At 51.9% G+C, this 12,954-nt stretch overlaps 1 long non-coding RNA gene across 1 annotated transcript; it reads right to left on the bottom strand.

Annotated features, from left to right (window-relative positions):
• Window positions 1–4,576: 4,576 nt before the first annotated feature.
• On the bottom strand, window positions 4,577–5,557 carry LOC116885193. Its single transcript, XR_004385993.1, has 2 exons — window positions 5,388–5,557; window positions 4,577–4,846 (listed from the first exon to the last, which is right to left on the bottom strand). It is a non-coding gene; the product is annotated as an uncharacterized LOC116885193 (long non-coding RNA).
• Window positions 5,558–12,954: the final 7,397 nt, after the last annotated feature.

The raw sequence follows: 12,954 nt of genomic DNA, 5'->3' as shown, positions 1-12,954 counted from the left end.
GAGCCTGATCCTTGTTGATACGTGATGCTCCAGTTGACACAAGGCCATGGCGATGGGCTATTCCACAGCACGGATATGTCAGTACACATTGGGTCATCTTCCTAGTGATGGGCGTGTAGCTGGGTTTTCCCTCTTTACCACCCAGGCTGTAGGAACCCCTGGACCAGTTGACACCCCTGGCTTCCGTGCTTCTAAAGGAAAAGCACCTGCTGACAGGAAACCAATAACAGCTGCCAAATGGCTCCCGCACGGCCCCACAGTGATGAGGGTGACACAGTGCCCACGTCTGGGTCTCCTTCCTCCCAGGAACACTCTAGGTTCACAGCTCAGCCTTTCTTTTCCTCTAAGAGACAGAAGATTGTATTGCTCTCCTGTCTCAGTGACCAGAGAAGCCACTCTGTGAGGAAAAAGCCAGTGTGAGCTTAGGCTCATGCCATGGTCCGGTTCCCTCACTGCCTTGTTATAGGCAGAGTGGTTTCCACTATATGTCTGAGATGTTCTCAATGTGGTCTGGTCTCTAAGCATCCACCTCAGCTGTTTCCTCTGCCCAGAAGGCTTTCCTTACACTAACCCTATTTCCCTTTTGCTTTTATAGGCTAGGGAGGGGGCACAGTGCAGAGACATTCAGTAACTTGTCTGGGACCACAGCAAGCGTAAGCGGAGGCAGATCTGATACCAGGCACTCCCCTGAGCCTATCAGCTCCATGTCTCTGTGGTACACCAAATAGACCAGCATCACCAGATCCACAAAGGCTTGGAGATGAAAATCCGACCTCGAAGTGTGTGTGTGTGTGTGTGTGTGTGTGTGTGTGTGTAAGTGTATGTGCATGTGTGTGTTGGGTATATGTCTGTGTGCACATGTGTGTTGTGCATGTGCGTCTGTGCACACTTTTGTGTGTGTTGTGTGTGCATATGTATATGTGTGCATGTATATTGTATATGTACATATGCATGCATGTGTGTGTTATGCATGTGTGTGCATGCACAGGTGTGTGTATGTATGTGCTTGTGCATACGTGTGTATGAATATGTGTTGTGTGTATGTGCTGTGTGTATGCTGTGCATGTGTATCTGTGCACACTCAATGTATGTGTTGTGTGTGTATATATATGTGTGTGCGTGTGTGTTGTGTGTATGTGTATAGACATGTGTGTGCATGTGCTTATGTGTGTATGTGCCTGAGCATATGTGTGTATATGTGTGTGTTGTGTGTATGTGTGTGTGTGCCTCTGTGTGTGTGTGTGTGTGTGTGTGTGTGTGTGTGTGTGTGTGTTGTCCATGTGCATGTGTTTTGGGACTGAGACCCAGATAGCAACCAAGTCATGCCCAGGTCACTCAGTGGATTATCTGCAGGCCAAGCCAAGTCCCTTCCATCTGCTGGACTCCTAGGACTCACTTCCTCAGCAGGGTTAAGTGTGGTATGGGTGTCTGTCTCATTTCTCTCTGTATTTGGGATGCAGCCGGGAAGGAACAGAAGCCTGGAGCAGAGGCTTGTCACTGCTCACAAGGATCTGCTATTCAGGTCACTGGCTGGGGCCACGAGGCAGGGAAGGAGGAGGGTCAGCTGGCTGGACCATAGGGGGGCTGCAAGGCCCCAGGAGCTGTCACCGCTGACTGATGGATAGGGACAGCTTCCAGTCACTGGCCGTCCCGCCACGAGCCCCGTGGCCATCTCTGTGGCCGCCCACTCTGGCCTCCAGCCCAGAGCTTTGCTTTGAATGTCCACAAGGCCTTTGTTCCTGATATGGAGCTGGGCCTGAGGGGCTGAGGGGCCCCTTTCAGGGGGAAGAGCTGCCAACGGTGGCTTTCCCTGCCTGCAACCCCCACTGTGTCCATCTAATTACCTGCAGGCAGGAGGGGCCAGCTGTGACAAGGCATCTTAGGAAGGGGAAATGGGGGTAAATAACCACCAAATTCCACCAAGAAGAGACTAGGGATCACGCCTTTTAAGATCGTGGTAATCAAGGCCCAAAGAGGACAGCAATCTTGAGAGGTCCAGCAAGCTAGAGGCAGGGTTTGAGCTGACTCCAAGGCAGTCCAATGGCAATGTGCGGTGAGCACCTGTTGAGCATCTTGCCAACTTGTTTCTGCAGACAGTCATTTCTGGTCACTCTGCATCTGACTGTGCATCCTCAGACAGGCTGGTTCTTTGAGCCTCGACAACAAAGGATATTTACTTATAGAGGACCTCTTGTGCTTAGGACCCCAGGGAGATACACATTAGACACAATCTCCAGTCCCAAAGCACCCACAGGATCAGATAAGTCAGGAGATAGTATGTGTGGAATGAGTTGTTGCGGGTGGACAGAGGTAGACACAGAGGGCATAAGCAACTCCACTGAATATGGTGCCTAAGAACTGTCTTCAGAGAGCAGTGTGGGTCTAGGCAGGGGTCATAGAATTTGGAGATGGCCTTGGTGGCTGGGATGAACCAGTAGAAGAGCTGAGGAGAGGCAGTGGGCAGTGAGGTGTCCAAGCAAGAGATGAGCCATGGTTCAGGGATGGTGAGGACACCTAGTATAGACTTATCTTATGATCTCATGGTATCCCTCCGAAGAGTTAGCAAGGGTGCAAACAACTGTGCCTTTACCACACTGGTCACAGCAGTTAAAGGTTTAGTTACCTGGTACCCATCTGCTGCAGATTCACAGACAGAAAGTGGGGCCTGAAGCAGCCACAGAGGGAAAAAGAGAACCAGAGCTTGGTACAATGGAGGCAGGGGACCAGTGTGGGAAACTTGAAGGTGAGAGCTGGGTGCTGTCAGGAGTGTATTGATGCCGCTGAGATGTCACTGAATGAGCTCAAAGCTATCAGGTGTAAAGGTTGAGACAGGAGGCTGGGCTAAACAGTGCGGGGGGGATTTCAAATAGAAAATGTATTTGTAATTTACCAAAGTTAGAAAAAATGATACAATGTATCAGAACCACCATCCAGCTTGGGTGGGGAAACTTATGGGGCCTGAGTTATATTGAACACAACTGTTGTTAAGGTAACAGACAAGCAAATGGGGACCCAGCCATGGTCAGGAGACCCACCTCAGGGGGCATGAAGGTACAGCATGACCAGTTTGGCAAATGGTGACCTGGTCACTCCATCCCTTCTGAGTGAACAAGCTACCCACCCGTAGCCTTCTGGGAAATTCCTGACTGATGCCTCTGCTGATTTGCTGTTTGTCTTTTAGAAAGTCACATGACCCCTCTGAGCCTTGGTTTTCATCTTCTATGTATCAGCTATCTATTGAGGGACTTGAGCTGCTGGGGTGGGGGTGGAGGTAGGGGTGGGGGTCAGAGGCTGAGAATGCTTTCTTTCAATCCTTGGCACACTGGAGATGATACAGGGGGCCCAGAGGGCCTGGAGGCCTGGCCAAGCCTGGTGAGATGGGGGAGGGAACGAGCCTGCACTGGGCTGAGCCAGCCTCAGCACAGGGTGGCGCCCAGTTTGGCCTGGCCCCACTGCCCTTACCCCCTCTCTCCCTCCTTGCCCTCTGCTGGAGCTGGTCACGGATCCCATTCTTCTGGCAAATGATCTCCATGTGTCTCGGGTTGGGTTTCCCCTCAGTCTGGCCCGTCCCCCTTGGGAACCTAGGCCCCCCACGGTCTGACCCCGAGAGGGGCCGGCAGGACGCGCCTGGCATCTGGTTTAACCATCAGAGCCGGGCTTGTTTCGGTTTTAATGACCCGTGGAGCCCTCAGGAGAGGGAGTGAGCCCGGGATGAACAGGCACAGGAGGTGGGAGGGCGGGAACAGGACACAGCAAACAGATTAATGGGACGGGCAGAGAAAACACTCGCTCACTCCTGCAAGCCTGCGCAGGGAAGAGCCTCCCTTTCCACATGGGCTGCAGCTGCGTGCGAGCGAGCTCCTTCGCTTGGCCTTTCTTCTCAGTGTGTGCTCACTAGTCCTGTTCCCACTGGTCTGCCAGTGCCAGCCTTGCACTTTTCCTTGCTCACATCCTGGGGATCCTACTTTGACCCCCCCCCCATATTGGCAAGGTCTCTTTTTCAGACTTATGGGTGACACGGAACAGTGGGATTGCTTCTGCTCGACCATTGAGCACAGGAGCACAGGAGTGGAGCGGGGGTGGGGGGTGAGGGTCTGGCTTGTCCCTTGCTGTCACCTGAGCTGCTGGTGCTTCCTTCTTACAAAGGTGACAGGTACCCTCTACTGGCTTCTCATAACCCTAGTTATGGCTGGCCTCATTCTGAGGCCGAGAAAAAAAAGACAGGTTCAGAGAGGTTTGGTTATCAGCTCAAGGCTGCACAGCGGTTACAGGTTACACCCTGGATTCATGCTTTCCTGATTTCTGTTCTTGAGAAAGGCTGCGTGGGAGGCAGAGACCCCAGTTCCCAGCCCCTTAACTGTCCTTTGAACTGGGACACAGTTTCTAAGTGCCCATTCGACCTCAGCCTTGCACCTCTGGGCTCCAGATTCCTAGTCTGACCACAGAGAGGTTTTTTTTTTTCTTTGAGGGAGGTGCACATAGGACAAGAAGATGAGATCCTATTTCTCAGGTGGGTAAATCCAGGCTCAGAAAGGCCAGCAACCTTAGGGGAGGCTACAGCCAAGCCAACTCAGGGTAGGATTTGAATGCAGTCTTTATTTATGACCCTGTTTTATAGTGCAGTGGCCTCAGACTGATTTCTATCTTAGTGTGGAGCTGCCCAAGGATATCTTGGATCTCGTAATCCTCAGATCACAGCCGCCAGGTACTGTGTTAGGGTAGGTGGGGCTTGCAGGGGCAGGGAATGCCTCTGGGCTGCCAATCATCAAGCCTTCTATCTGTCTCGCAGGGGTGAGATGACTAAATTTCTTCTCTCCAACGGGCGCAACCCTGTTCTCCGGGTGGTCTGGAGGGTGAAAACAGGTTGATGGTGAAATTTGCACCGTGCTTGGAGTGGAGCCTGGCACGCACAGGCGCGTACCACTGTTCTGCCTGTCGGCAGCATGATGTATCACCATTTCTGATTAACGGTGGCTTGGCGCGGCACTGGCCAGGCCTGGGACAGCCTTTGGAACAGAAATAGCTTATTGTCCTGGGACCCGGGGAAGAGCTGGGCTGCGATGCCAGCCTCGGCCTCTCCAGGCCTCGATGTCTCTATCTGTGGGATGGGTCAGGTTCCGGCCTCATCCGTTTGAGCTCTGCTTGGGAACTCTGTTCAGGAGCCGATGCCAGCTGGGCTCTGCTCCTGGGTGGGTGGTGGCCAGGATTAGGTTTCCGAGCCTCTATGCCTGCTGGACTAGAGAGGGCCTTGCTGGTCCTCATCCTTACTGAAAATAGCCCCGCAAATCCCTCTCGTAAAACCCCAGCCTCCCGCCCCAGGCCTTCCAGGGACATACCAGAAACTAAAATAGAGCTGAGATCAGCTGTACCCTGACTCCAGCACCCACCTGACTTGTCCAGCTCCTCTGGAACTCTGCACAAAGTTCTGAAGATCGCTGCCAGGTGGGTCCGTTTTCCATCCCAGGAGGCAGTGGCCTAAGCTGGTCCTGGGGACTCAGGTCAGAGGTCACAAGCTCTGGGGGCTTCTGTCACCAGCTTAGACATCCTCACAGGCATCTGAAGTAATTTATTCCATCTTGGCCTGTGAATCTGGGGGCTGGGCTGGGCCGGGCTGAGCTATTTCTTCGTGTTATAAAGGTGGGCGAAACCATGCATTGGACAGATGGATGGACAGATGGGTGTATGAATTGTATGGGTAGGTGGACAGACAAACAGGTGGACAGTGTTTGCCCAGCTACCTGGAAAACCCTGGGATTTCTGTCCTCTTGACTGGGGTAGAGGCTGGGATACCTCAGCTTAGCCATACCTTGGTACATTCCAGAGGTTCAGAGCTGTTCCCTGCCTCATGTCTTCCCTGGGACCCACCTCCATAGTACACCAGGAGCTGCTGAGTGACCAGGTGATGGATCAGCTGAGCACCTGTATGACCGTGCCTGCAAAGCTGTCTGCTTGGTGCGTGTGGCCTCTCTGCTGCACCTGTCTGTAATCTTGGCTTCTTGTAGCACTGTGTTCCTGGGAATTCCTGGCCCCTAGATTTCTGCACATATGGTTCCTCCTTCCCTCCCTTCCCTGGAGTTCACTCCCTCCTCCTCCCCTTCCTCTTCCTCCTCCTCCTCCTCTTCCTCCTCTTCCTCCCCTCCTCCTCCTCTTCTTCTTCTCCCTCCTCCTCCTCCTCCTCCTCCTCCTCCTCCTCCTCCTCCTCCTCCTCCTATTCCTTCTCCGAGCATCACTGCTTTGACTGTGAGTGTCCCCAGTTATCTACCCCAGAACTATAAGTCCTAATAAAATGAACTTGAAGTATGAGTCCCAGGAGGTGGTGGTCACATGATGTCATCTCTCCTCGTGCCTCTAAGAAAGCTGGGAATGTTTGCTGGATGAATACATGACCTTGCTGAGCAACCTCAGCTGAGCCTTCTTTTAGTGTGGATTCTGAGCTCTACTGTAGCTTGAGGACTCAGGCAGATGCTCCATGGATGTGGGTGAGACTCTTCACCTTGAACTTCAGGGCCATCTCTGAAACGGCCTCTTATGGGATTCTGCAGACCTAGAAAGGCCGACTCCGCAGGCAGGGTCACAGGCTCTATTCGGTGTACAGAAGCTGTCTCTAGACTTAGGCTACACTGCACCTCCAGGGGCAGAGACACCCACCCAGCTCAGGGAGGGAATGAAGCATCCTGGGTCCCAAGGTGAGCTGGTGCAGTGGAGAAAGGGTCCCAAGTCTATCCCACGACCCCTTCATGCACACTGAACTCCAACACAGATTCCCTCAGGACAAAGGATTATGGGGAATAACTCAGAAATGTTAGCAGCTACACGGTCACCACACAGGCTTCTTCTCTCTGACCAACTCCCTACAAGACGATGATGACTCCTTGGGTACCCTCTGACCCCAAGTCCAGGAAACAACATTCTGAGGAGTAGAGAGGCAACATCCCCCAGACTAGGGTGACGGAGCCTGCAGATGATGCCTCCTCACTGAATCACAGCATTTAACCCTTCAGGAGATCTCACTGTACAGATGGGTTCCTCAGAGAGGCTGAAGAATGGGCAGAGGTGAGATGGACACAGGCCTCTCCGCCATGGCCCACAGAGACACATGGTGTCAGGGTTAGCCTCAGCCCTCCACGGAGGACCAGTCACTCTGAGTTCGGGAGGGCTTTCTTCTTTCCAAATGGGTGGATTTTTCTGTCTCCACTCACAGTCAGTTGCAAACATTTATTCAGCCCTTTCTTGGGACTGGGATTCGGTAATACAATATGGCTGCAGACAAGAGAGCATATGCAGGAGGAAAGGCCCAGGAGCCTCTGGCTTGGTGTGTGTGTGTGTGTGTGTGTGTGTGTGTGTGTGTGTGTGTGTGTGAAGTCAGGGTGGGGTTTAAACTGAAGTCCGAAGGGATTTCAGGAAGCGCAGAAGGCAGGGAGGCCAGAAGAAGTATGGGGAAAGACATTCCAGGGGCCAGGTGACCCGGCTCCTCCCAGTCTGACATCCCTCTGTCCTGGGTGACTCCCACCTACTCTTTTCTCCACTGATGAGTCATCCTTGGGAGGCCTACCGAGACCGGAGGGTGGGTAGTAACCTCCTCTGGGTCCCCACAGTTTCTACCCAGAGGACTATGAGCTCCCTGGAGCACAGCCATCCATGGGTACTGTTGTGACCCTAGCAGTGAGTGATGGATGAGGGTGTGAGCCAGCCTACTGACCTCCACACTTCGGGGTAAAGGCTGCCCAACCTGGTGTCCATGGACCTGCAGGCAGATCCCTAACTGCTCCTCCCAGAAGGTGCGGCGGGGACACAGGGCCCACCCAACACTGGCAGTGCGGAGACTGTTGGCCGACAATGGGGCAAGGCCTCAATCAATGCTCAGCTGGATTGATGCTCAGCTGTTTGCAAACTGTTGTGGATACATGGATGCACGGGTGCACAGACATGCACACAAGCATCGACACACAGCCACACACATGTCCTTGGACTCAGAAGCAGGAAGTAGACGGATCTTTCCCAAGGCTGTATTAAATCCAGCATTGAACATGCCTCCAGTCCCTGACTTGATCCTTGCCACTTTTGGATGAGGACTTTGTGGTTTAGGAATCAGGCCTTTGAAGTCCACGGGACAGGGTGCAAACTCCTGGGAACCGCTAGCCTCAGGATCAAAGGGTGAAACCTGGGACCCAGACCTTTGTGGCAGGGAGGGATAGACCCATAGAACTCCAACCCGAGGGTTTCACAGTGGTTGCGGGAGCATCTTGTAGCCTCACAGAAGCAGAGGTGAGACCAGGCCTGGCAGGGTCAGCTGGGCTCTGGATGTAGGAACCTGGTTCTGGTCCACTGGATATAGGCCTTAGCCGCCTGGTCTCTGTAGGAATGCCAACCATGGTTGGGATAGTCAGACTCAGGAACCTCATTTCTGCTTCCACATTCTGCTGCTGGAACCCAAGCTGATGACATCTGTGAGGACCCGGGCATCTTCAGAGCCCAGCTGGGCAGGACTGTGGCGGCCCTGGGCCGTTATCTGGCACGCAGCAGGTGGAGACTGCACACGGCCAGCGGCTGCCTGGCTTGTATTTTTAACACCCGGCTCTCGGGCGGTGACAAGGTGTCTGCTAAGTGAGGTAATAGGCCATTGAGTGGGTTCCGCTTTGCCGAGGGCCTTCATAAATCACATCTGTCAGGGGCCTGTGTCACGGTCCAGGGCAGTGGCCTCACGGCGGCAATTAGCCAGCCTGTGCTGGGTGGCTGGACGGCAGCCTGCTCCCCAGCCCTGTGGCCTGGCAGGGCTGCAGGGGGCTTGGCCCTCTCCTTTTTCTGTTGCCAGCCACTGCTCTTTGAAGACAGATGGAAGGAGCATTATGTTCCGGACCCCAGGCACACTGCAGAGTCCAGCTGCGGGGACAAGGGCTTCTTCTCGGGACCTGTGTCCTCTTACACTGATTCTCCTGAGGTAGCACAGGGCAGAACTTAACCCAGGGCTGTTGCCTGTGCCATGCGTGAGGCTATGAGGGTGGTCACGTGACATCCGTGGATGCTCTTGGTAGCAGTCTGTAAAGTTCCCCACACTGCTCTGGGATACACAACCATGGAGGACGAGGTAGGAGGCCAGGGTGAATCAGCTTCTTCATCTTCTCTTCATTTTACGGGTAGGGAACTGAGGTGCCATTAGCTTAGAGACACAGATGGGGGGAAGGCGGGCAAGTTTGTTTCCTTCCTGTGTGATAGTGTGACCTGGACTTTGGACAGAGAGAGAGGTCTTACCTGATTAGCAGCAGCTAGCCCAGTCCCTGTGCCTCCTACCATATTGGGCCACAGGTGAGTCCTGGCTTAGGACACAGTGGGGGTGGGGGGCTGACTGAAGATCAAGAAATTTGTTGCAGTGATGTAAGCAGAGAAACTGGGACCAGCAAGGGATGAAACTCCCTGAAGTTGATACACACCTCTGCAGTCTCCCAATCCTGGCATTAGCAGGCTCCATGCACATTTTCACGCTTAGCAATAGACATGGGAAGGAGGCCCAAAGCCCAGAGGTCCCTCAGTGTTCCCTTGCCTCAAGACATCAATCCTGCTCTGACTCACTCAGTGCACACTCACAGGCAGAACACAAGATATGCGCACACTCCACCACACTCTCTATGTACACCTACACACATACACGCACACACACGCACAGACACACGGACACAAATGCATAGTCTTTATGTACACCCTTGTATACACACACTGTACATACATTCACACAACACAAACATGCAAGCATGGACAATCTGTATGTACACTCACATGCCCCCACATACATACTCCATATGTACACTCACATGCACACACATGCACACCTCATATGTACACTCACATGCACACACATGCACACTTCATATGTATACTCACATCTACACGCATACACATTATGTGTGTACATCTCACCACCACATGCACACATACCTCACACTCTGTATGTATACCTTCATACACGCACACACACACCATAAACATATATTCATGTAAACAACACAAACATGTACACACATGTCCACACATGCATACTCTGTATGCACACCAACATATAGATAATACACTACATGCATACCCTCTCTACACTTTGTATGTGTACCCTCATGCACACACTGCACACACACATACTGTACACACGCACATATGTACACACATACATACTCTGTTTGTACACCCTCATACACATACACTACATGCATACATTCATATGGACAACACACACATTGTTCACACTCAACACCCTCCACTTACGACTTGCACATCCGCTCAATCTGCACACACTATGAACACATGCAGGCACAGAAATACACACATGTACATGGCTCATGTGTACTGTTCTTTTCAGCCAGCTGGAAGGAGCTCAGACACATACTCACAACATCCTGTCATTCTACACATAGTTCAGAGTACCTATCCTGTGCAATCCAGACACTAAAGGACCTCTGCCCCTGCAGCACCTGTTTCTCTGAATGCCCCAGGCTGCAGTTTCACACATGCATACACACCCCCCACAGCAGTCACAGAGCTGCAGTTTCAGGGCTCCTTCCCTCAGAGCTACTCCTGCTTCCTGTTTGCAATACCCCTATCCCTACTACTGGAGTGTGGGCAGGTGGGGTTTAGACAGTAAGGATGGTGGGTTCTACCTTTGCCTCAGGCTTCCTTAGGATGCCCAGATGGCCATCCTGTGACTGCCAGAAGCCACTCCCATGCCCTGCCAGCTTGTACAACCTTGATTGAGACAGGGCACAGGGAATCCTAAGCAGTGATGCTCTGCCTCAGGAGGCCAGACTGGGGCAGAACAGGCCAGAGGGCATCAGGTGCTTAGGGGGAGAGTGAAGACCCACTAGGGCTTATTCCTGAATCGGTCTACAGAGAAAGGACTGAACACCCGAACCCAACTTCCGGGCTCACACGGGGCCTCCAGGAACACAGGCCTCCTTCCTGCCTGGCCTGCATCCACTGGTGACTGTTCTTACACTGGGGGTGGGGCTGGACCCTGGAGACCACCATCTGCCTGCCTGTTGGCTGTCTCTGTTCCCCGGGTCACCAGAGGCTGGGATCGATGGGGGCCCAGCTGCCCCAGCACCTCCCTATTACCAGCAGGCCTGGCCTAGCCCTAATTGCTTACACTGAGGCGTCTGCAAGGGCCCAGGTGGCAGAGCCCAGGCTGCCTCTGGCTCCCCTAAGGCATGGCCTGGCTGGGGACAGGGGAACATGGAAGAAAGGCAGTGCCGGGCGGGGCATCTGTGAGTCCCAATTAAGGCCTGAGTGGCATAGTCTGAGAGCCCCTAATTTGGTTTGGGACAATGAGCTGGGGAAATTGGCTCTAGTCTGAGTAGGCTGAAGCCCCATCTGTCCAGTCTGGGAAGTGCTTCTATAGTCCCAGTGCTGGGCACTGGGGGAGGGCACAAACTGGTCCTTCTGTGGGCTACCGGGTGCTACAGTGTACCAGAATCCTCCCTCAGTGCCACCAGCAGAGCCTGTGTTTGGGGAAGGTTAACATTTCTACCCACCCCCATTCTGCAGATGGGTAAACTGAGGTCCAGGAAATCATCAGAGCTGTTTACCTGGGAGATTTCTAATAGCCTGCTGCCTGTCAGCTGAAGGTTTCTTTGGTTTTGATATTCAGGAGTGCTGCGGAAGCAGGCCTGTTCATTCAAGTTTCCAGTTAACAGTGAGTAAAATAGTGTGACTATGTACCATGTAGAATCTGGGATAAACTTATGCTAAGGTAGTTTGTTCAGGGTTTTATCCATGGAAACTTGTGGAGTAGCTCGGGAGCTGCAGTAGAGAAAAGCGGAGTTTAGAGCCAGTCGGTCTTGGATTAAACTTGGCCCTTTCAGTTGTCTTATGGATGAGAGAAACCTGTTCCCTCCATAGAGGCCACGGCTAAATATTGCTGTGGGCCTTAAAATTATATGACCTGGCAGAGGACACTGAAGTCAAGAACCCTGAGGTAGGGAGGGACAGACTGGGTGGCCCACATCCCCAAAAGAGGCCTTCAGAGGGTGTGTGAGCTCAGTGTAGAATGGCTATGCTGAAATAGGACTTGCAGGCAGTACTTCTGGGAGCCAGGTACAGCAGCCTGTTAAACATGACCTCAGAAGTCATATGCATATACAACATATACATACACATACATATACATCATATACATAAACATCATATGTGTATACACATACACATACACCATATATTATACACACATATATACATACACATACACATACCACATACACATACATATACAAAATATACATGCATATATATACATATGCATATACACATACATATACATCATATACTTACACACATATACATATATGTACACATACACATACCACATACACATACATATACAAAATATACATACACATATATGCATATAAACATGTATATACATCATATACAGTATACATATGCATATACACATACATCATATGCATATACATATATATACACATGCATATACACATACACATACATCATATACATTATACACATACAGATAAATCATATGCATATACATATCCATATACATGTACATATACATATACATATACTGGGAGATGTTCGCTCCAGTAAATGACACCCCAAGGGCAGAAGAAGAGATCAGAGGGGGCTGGAAGTACAGCTTTGTTGGCCCAGTGCTTGCCCAGCACCGAGGACCAGAAGTTCAAGGTCATTCCTGGCTGCCTGTGAGTTACAGGTGAGCCTGGGCTACGTAAAGAAAGAGGGAGACAGAAAGAGGGATGGAGAGAGGGAGAAGGATGGAAGGAGGACAGGAAGGGGGAGAGAGAGAGAAACTGAGAAAGAAGGAGAGGGAGACAGAGACAGAGAGGGAGAGAGACCCAGAGGGATACAGAGAGAGACAGACACAGAGAGATAGAGATGAAGAGAAACACAGAAAGGGAGAGATAGAGAAAGGCAAAGATGGAGAGAGACAGACAGAGA

The sequence above is a fragment of the Rattus rattus genome, chromosome 16 (assembly GCF_011064425.1).
Source record: "Rattus rattus isolate New Zealand chromosome 16, Rrattus_CSIRO_v1, whole genome shotgun sequence".
NCBI classification, from domain to species: Eukaryota; Metazoa; Chordata; class Mammalia; order Rodentia; family Muridae; genus Rattus; species Rattus rattus.
Note: the sequence above shows the minus strand (reverse complement) of the source record. Positions and strands in the feature narration are given on the sequence as shown.